Genomic DNA, 8,289 nt, shown 5'->3' with positions numbered 1-8,289 from the left:
AATAAAATACTTATTGTGGTTCGTTTTTATTTCTTTTCTTGGGGCTTAAGTTAACCCGACATATTCTGAACTCCTGCTTGTATAATTACCGCGGAAATGCGCCAAAAAGATACCGCAAATAAGCTTATCACACTAACATTCCAGCTCATTAGCCGAAATGCACTTGATCTTCAGGAGCACATGCGTAGGAATGAAGCCAAATTTATCATGTTGAACAATAAAAATTAACTGGTTACTTGAAGCCAAAATCTTGACGAACATAACCTGTATATTGCGCTCTGACCTTGAAGTGCTTTTGTGAATTAAGGTTCTGTTTCCAGGAGAGCGCAAGCTTCCTTAACTACAGATGCCTTTAATAAATGTTTTTGAATTTCCTAGGAAAAAATATGTACTTACGACGATTTTTTCGACTAACTGCTTTGTTTCCATGGAAAGCGAGGGGTAGTCACCCTGTTGGGAAAGCAATAACGACTTTTTAAGTGCAGCAGAGTATTGACACCGGTAATATATTTATTAGTAGTTCACCGAAGAAGCCCAACGATGTCATTATGAAAGCCAAAAAGGAAGGGAGCAAGTGAGAACCACTGGCTGAAATACGCACCGCCGACAACTACTGTGATTAGACAGAGCCGAATTTTATGAAAACTCGAAATACACGGACACGGCTCGATATACAAAATACCATGGCTCGACCAAGTAAGATTTTTCTCATGCAAACTAGAGTCGTGGGTCGTATGGCCGGGCAAAAACGTGGAAATTTTGTGCGCTGACTACATTTCACCCGTAGTCTTTGCTAGCTCTTTGCACATCTGTTCATGAGAAGTGGCCGCAGCTTCTGACAAACCAACTGAGATGAGATGAAATAACCAGGAACTGTTCCATTTATATCAATGGGCGCCACGTGCGCGCTTGCTTCCTGGTTTAAAATACCCTCGCTCATGAGGTTATCGTACTTTGCACTACAGGTGGCTTGAGGCGTTGGTGTCGCCCGCGCAAACGTTTCAGAGTGATGTCAAGCGTTCCTTTCTCGTTATATCTCCCTCGTACAGCAAATGATGACTCTAGTTAAGTACCGCGCGCATGGTTGCGGTTATTTCGTTGTTTTCATTGGGCCAATGTTTTGCGTTGCCTTTGGAGCCATGTATCCTTTAGATTACACGAAATCTGGGAGCTTCCATGCCGACTGAAGTCGAAGACAAATATGAACGATTGGCGTTTTATTAGGCCGAGGGCCTGGCAGCAGCTTGTCGCGAATGTTGAATCGGTTTACAATGGAAATCAGCAAGTTTCAGACGTGGCAACAGGATGTGGCGTGCACGCTCCCACCTTAAGTGAAGTGCATTCAAACCAATACGACAAACATTTAATCGCTTGTGCTGCGCGCCACACGCTTTCATTTACCAGTGCTGTGAATTCCACTTATGCTGCGTGGAATCCTCGTGCATCCAGGGCATGCTTTGTATATGCGTGTACAGGAAAGCGGAAACTGCCAGTGTCGTTGTCGCGTCAGGCTGGCAGGGAAAAAATGTCGTCTAGCTCCCAGGTGAGGAAAGAGCAAAGTCCATTTGATAAATGGCTTTACCACGATAAAAAAAGTTAGGCCTAGAAGCTGGAGGAGAACAGCATCTAAGACAGGGATGACATTACATCCAACGACGAGCCCATTAAAACAACGCGACAAACTTGAATACGCATTTATTGAGGCAAGATTCTTAGCCAATGCATTATACCATATGTTTGCTCATCCCCCGTGGCGGGTGTGAGACTTCTTCATGAGAAAGCAAGCAAAGTTTGTAATATTGCTTGCTCAAAACAAAGAAAACAGTAGCACAAGCCATGTAGACGGAGTGCGCTACTGTCGCGTTAGATCAGTTCAAAGCCAAAAGAATAACCGAAGTACCCTCTCTCTGCTGCAAGGCATTGCTACGAATTAGATCAACTTTATGTCCTTTCCTGCTTGATCGCTGTTGGGGTTGGACTAAGCAAGATGCTGGGAAACAGCAGGGCGACAACAAAGTAATCGCCAAATCAAGGAGAAGGAAGTCTTAACAGCGGACCAGGTTCGGCGCAGTACGGCAAGGTATAGAAGTTTCATGAAACGGAAATCGTTTCCTCCGGACGGAAACGCAACATTGCGCGGTAATCCAAATTCGTATGCGTTACTCAACGGCAAGGCTTTCAATTTGAAGAAATATTTTCTTTGGCGAGAGTGTCAAATTCGATACCAATGCCATTCAATGAGAGTTACGCTACCTTAGAAGAGCTTGTTGCTGGGCTAGTTGGTACATAAGTTTGAAGAAAAGTTTAGACGCCTAAGCATCACCAGAAGGAAGGCGAAGCACAAGAAGAGAGCGTCGTTTCTTGTGCTTCGTTTCTATTCCGGTGGTGCTTAGGCGTCTAAACTTTTCCTCAATATTACTCTATCACCTGACCAAAGGTAGGTTTCACGCATTTACACATGGACATAACCGATTCAAATATATGAACAAGGTACGCATGTCTAACGTACTGAAGGCGCCCTCTCATACATTTTTTAAATCCAATTACAATATACGCTAGTAAAAAAAGAAAGAAAGGCAGAAGTCAGGGGTAGATGGAAGCATGTGATGAAAAGGTCACAGTTTCGCCGCAAGGGCGAAGCAATGAATGCGATAGCAAGTAAATGGAATGTCACACGAAGAACGACAAACAGCTCGATACTTGCAGCGCGCCGCTGAAGCACAAAGAAGGATGCCCGAAAAGAACGCACATGTGTACACAGGATAAGCGTGAACTAACAACTGTCACAGCTGTTACGTTCTTGTGCTTGAGCAACGCGCTTCAAGTGTCGACAATGGCGAATCAGACGCTCATAACTATTTCTTTTTCTTTGAAACTGTGGCGCGTGGAGTGATCTCCCTGCGTCTCCTGCCACACGGGGCGTCTGACGCAAGGTGTACCCGGTGTTCTTCTTTTTCCCGTTCCACAGCACGAGTGGGTACAGAAAAGGGCCACTTTGTCGTGCGCCTCTCAAGTGCAGTTTTGAAATTGAAAGAAAATGTAGGAGCGTTGTATGATAGAAAACACGCTCAAGCTCCTCCGAGATCTGCGTGCCACCGGCGGTGAATGGTGTATATAAATAGCTCGCCGTTATTTCGTATGCATGTCGCATGGTTGAGTTGTCCAACGCATTGCACTGGGGAGCGAGGGGTCGCTGGTTTGAATCCACGGTATATATATATATATATATATATATATATATATATATATATATATATATATATATATACTATCCGGGGACATGACGGCGACGGCAAAACTCCGCCAAAAGTGTTCATGTAATTGCTACCGCAATGAAATTCGTAAACGGGGGCTGTGTGCTGGAGCCGAGATTTCGATAAGCGGACTTGTTTTCTTCAAGGCTGCAACTGCTTAGCGCGAGTGTGTATATACTTCGTGCCATCTCCTCCAAACCAAACAAAGGACGAAGAGGAGGCAACTGCGAAAGCGGAGGTTGGGTTTGGGTAGAAGGAGGGGCCGGCGTGCCGAATTGGGTAAGTCAATAGGAAAAAGGAATAGGAGAGAATGCGGGGCGTCATATATAACTATGACATTACAGTTAAACGCACCGGGAGTGATAAAGCCCATCATACAAAATCTAGTTTTACCTGCGCTAGTTCAAACGTTAGCTACATGATAAAATGTTCGTGATTGTCATAAACGGCACATTGGCGAAACAGGACAGCCTGTTAATGTCAGATTAAACGGGCGTCGCGCGGACACGGCGAAGAAATTGCCAAAAGCAGTGGCACAGCAGGTCACGGCTTCGGCGATCTCGAGCTTCACATACTTCAATCAAACTTCCGGTCCCTAAGAGAGAGCAAATATGAAGAGTCATATATTATTCACAAGTTTTTTACACTCCAGCCAGCAGGTATAAACGTTTCAAAGGAGGCTCTTGAACTTCAGAAAAACAGCGCTAAGACGGGGCGTAGAAAGAGTGGGACATTTCCCATCTTAGCGCTGTTTTTCCGAAGTTCAGTATGTACCAACAAGCTTGCGTTAACACTCTATATCAGGGGCGCTTGAATCCATCCGATATGGTACAGACACAACGAAAACAATGAGAATTATGAACTTCTTCCTGGAATTTCTAACCGTGCTTATCCCCGCGAAATCATCATTGTCAAAGGGGCTTCCTTTTTCTTTCTCACGGACCGTTCCTCTTTCCTTTTGACTCGCCCAATTCGGCGCGCCGGCCCCTCCTGCTTCCCCACCCCAACCTCCTCGTCCTTTGCTTGGATTGGAGGAGAGGGCACGGAGCATATACACAACACACTCTAGACTAGAAGGTGTTGTTCTAATGAAAACAGTTGCAGCCTTTAAGAAGACAAGCCCGCTGGTTGAAACGTCGGCTCCAGCACACGGAGTGTTTACGAATTTCTCATCACAATCTACATTAGTGCAACAAATGATATAACTTTTAGAAAATAGCAGCGAAGACGTGTTGCCGACGTATGCATTCAAATAATGAAAACAGATTTGCTTCTGACACCGCACAGTTACGACTCGCGTGCAAGCGATTTTGTCTCTCAAAGGAATACGCAAGGAAGTTCTTCGCAAACGAGAAAACTTCACATTAGTTGTCAAAGGCAAAGCGCAAGTTGTAGTGCAAACTGCCTAGCGAAAGCGAAAGAATCCATGATTGGCAACCAAGCTCTGTTTGTGCAAGAGTACGTATACATAGGGCAAAATAGAGGCAGCGGATCCAACTCATGAAAAGAAATTCACGGAATAATAAGGATTGGCTGGTGCGCATATGGCAGATCTTCCAAAATAATGACAGGGAATTTACGCTGCCCTATAGTGGAAAGTGTGCAACCACTGTATACTGCCACTGCTAACATATGGGGCGGAAAGTCGGAGGAGATGAAATGTTTCGTATATTACGTCCCACAATAATCGATGGCCAGCAGTATTTCTAAGTTTGTGTAATCATGTTTTTTTCACATTTCTGAGTGTGAACATCCCATTATTTCTATTTCATAGTGTTAAACTGTTTGCCTAATTTTGTTGTTTTGTGGCTGCCTCAAAAATGGGGCCATGGACCCCGTCAAACATTGCTGGCTTTTAGTTCCTGGTCATGGGTATCGGTTGTACGTAAAAATAAAATTTCATTTGATTTGGGGATATCTAAGAAACTCGAGAGAAAGTTAAGGACCACGCAGCGTACGAGGGAACAAAAAATAATAGGTCCGTCGGAGTCACCGATATAGCCTGCTCAATCGACCCTCGTGCGCGGAGCAGCCTTTGATCATTCGTTCAACTTACATTTGAAGGCACTAAAAGCGCAGCGCGTTAGGCGGCAGCCGCGGGGTAATTTTGCTAAATTCTCGCGCTTTAATGAAAGACCCCCCAAAAATTAAGCAGGGCAGTTATCGTACCATATATAGAAAAATTCGATGTTTCTGGACAAGCGCTACAACTTTTGTATTGAAGATTTTTTCTAGAGTCACTGTTTAAAAAAGTTTATTAAGCAATCTGTGTTAATTGTCGGGCTTTGCGGATTGAAAGAAAAATATTCTGACGTGCTCTACACGACTCAGAACAATACTGTGCTTATTGGAGACGCGGCGGGCCTATGCGTAATTTTTTAATACTTGGTGCTTTTTATCTGAAACACCCTGTATTCTGACGTGCTCTGAATAACAAATCCCCATTGGCGAGTTGATAATTCGTAAAAGGCATGAAAAGGTATGAAAAGGCATGAAAAGGCATGAAGAGGCATGAAAATTTCAAGTAGATGACATGTAACTATTCTGGTTTACGGGACCTAAATAGCAATTGACACAGCTCTCTTGTTTGTCATAGGGGCACATTTGCGAATTTGCGTAAATTAAGCTTTTTTGAGTGAAGGAAATTTCCCAAATTTTCATAAGGCATTCCTTACATAAAATTAAAATTATTTATAGAGCCCCTGAAACAATAAGTCTCCTAGTAACTGCAATAATTGTCACTGATGTCAGCTCAGCAGTTGTCCGATGAAAAAAAAATTCTGCGTTTTGCGTGCATTTCAATAAGAAAACTGCAAATGGCCCGAACTAAGAGCTCCGTCACCTGCTAATTACGCAATGAATGGAAGAGAAAGGAATGCGTTCGCGAAACGGCAATCAAAGGACGCCTGTCCCTACCGGACTTTTCTCATGTTGGCAGCGTGTTGACTATGCCGTGGTGTATTCGTATTATAAACAAATAGAGGTAATTAAAGAGAGAGAGAGATGCTATTTATTAAAAATACAGAGATTTTTGCCGGCGTCAGTATACCGCTGGCATGCTGCTCTGTGTAGTGATGGGGAAGGGGATTGACAGACTAAAGAAGAGAGGGAAGGAAATAATAATAGAAAGAAAGAATGTAAAAAAAAACATAGTTTATCCCTCTGTCATTAGAATCGGTATAACACGAAAGTAAAACGTGTCTTCACAGACGTAGTTGAGCGTTTGTTGTGCATTGTTTTGCCCCCTAGGGCGAAGGAATGAATGCTATAGCAACAAGTTGTAATGTCACGCGAAGAACAGCAAGCAGCTCGAAACTTCCAACGCGTTGCTCAAGCAGGAAGGACGCACGGAACGAACATACACAGGATGAGCGCAAACTAACAACTGACACAGCTCAACAGTTAAAGCGCGCTGGTCAAATACAAAGGAGGGCGCACGAAACGAATGCACAAGTATACACAGGATGAGCGCGACCTGTCACAGTTGTAACTTATTTGTTTAAGAGCAGCGCGCTCCTTTCGCAAAAGCGGCCGCTGCAGTGAGCGAAGTGACCTTCGTGGTCTCCGTAACTTGAACGCAAACTTGCGTTGACAGCGCAAGACGTACAAGATAAGCGCGCGCGTAGGAGCGACCACGCCCTGTACAGGCACACGCAGGCACACGCTCATCTCAACGCGGGGGGCGACGACATTTAAAGCGCGCTCTTCGAGCCCTTCGCGCCATCTCGCTAGTCATAACGAAAACACGCTGACGTACCCTGATCTCTGAGTACCGCCACTGGCAAATGGTGTATATAAATAGCACGCCGTCAGTATGACGAAGAACGTGCCGCTTGTGGCGGAGCCGTTTCGCGCTGCGCGCTGTATGTTGAGGGGTCGTAAGTTCGATTCCAGGTGGTGGAACTTTTTCTTCTAGTTTTTCCTTTGCCATATGTTAGTCTTTATATTTTACAACGTCGTATCCGTGACGGAAATGCGTCAGTGGAGCCGTGGTGGACCCCGGCATAAAACACTTTCGTGTTAAAAAATGAAATAAGCAAGTGAACCTGATATAGATATTTACAAGGAGGCTGTCAGGTAATATAAGGCTTTGCTATGTGAAATAGCCAACCATTAAAGCTTTTCGACTAGGCCAATTTTTGATAGGTAAATAAACAGTGCCTGTAAAACCCGTCGCTGCTTTGAAGGGCTGGGCACTGGGCCTAATAAGCTGTGTAATGTTAACTGATCGTGACAGATCATGTCCATTTGTCGCTAAAGCAATTGTCTCTCATCGCGGTACGCGGAACATTCCAGTAATATGTGCTCCAGAAAATATGCCTGTCAAGAAAAAGACCGCCTCTGGAATCTGCCGCTCCACCAAGACAAATGTCTGCGATGCATTGACCCAGAAGTGAGAGTGAAAATTTCCCCAACACTTCCTCGCCAACTTGAGACGCTGTACCATCGTCTTCGACTGAATGTGGCATACACGAACAGTTATTTGTACCGCATAGGGCACACCACTAGTCCCTGCTGTGATAACTGTGGCAGCGTAGAGGTAATTAAGACAATCGCAACACTTGGTTCATGTATAGTGACCAGCAATAAATACGCGCTAGAGCGCTTGCAACTCAGCCAGATTGCCCAAATTTTTATCCTCTGGCACTCGGTGACATTCTGGAAGTGAATCGCAGAAGCGTAAACACTAGTACTTACAAAAAAAATGGCAGGACATTTGTACGGAGCTGTGCACTCACATCCCAGTTACCAGCGAAGCCGTTTCCTTCACAAGTAGCGAAACAATTTCGGGTACCTCTAATTTATTTACGTATATATAAACTTGTTCATCAAGTATAGTATATATATATTGCCGGCCATCATGAAACCTTGCCCCGACATAAAGCTTTACCCACATTCTCATGGAATGCCCGGCGGACCCTCCCCCGCGGGGCCCGGAGCCACTGACCACATGGGAGGAATGGGAGACCCTGCTGCGCTAGCGACGGACCCGGCCAAGCAGAAGATCGCCACTGACCGGGCCGCCCACGTCATG

The sequence above is a fragment of the Rhipicephalus sanguineus genome, chromosome 2, assembly GCF_013339695.2.
Source record: "Rhipicephalus sanguineus isolate Rsan-2018 chromosome 2, BIME_Rsan_1.4, whole genome shotgun sequence".
Classification (NCBI taxonomy): Eukaryota; Metazoa; Arthropoda; class Arachnida; order Ixodida; family Ixodidae; genus Rhipicephalus; species Rhipicephalus sanguineus.
Note: the sequence above shows the minus strand (reverse complement) of the source record.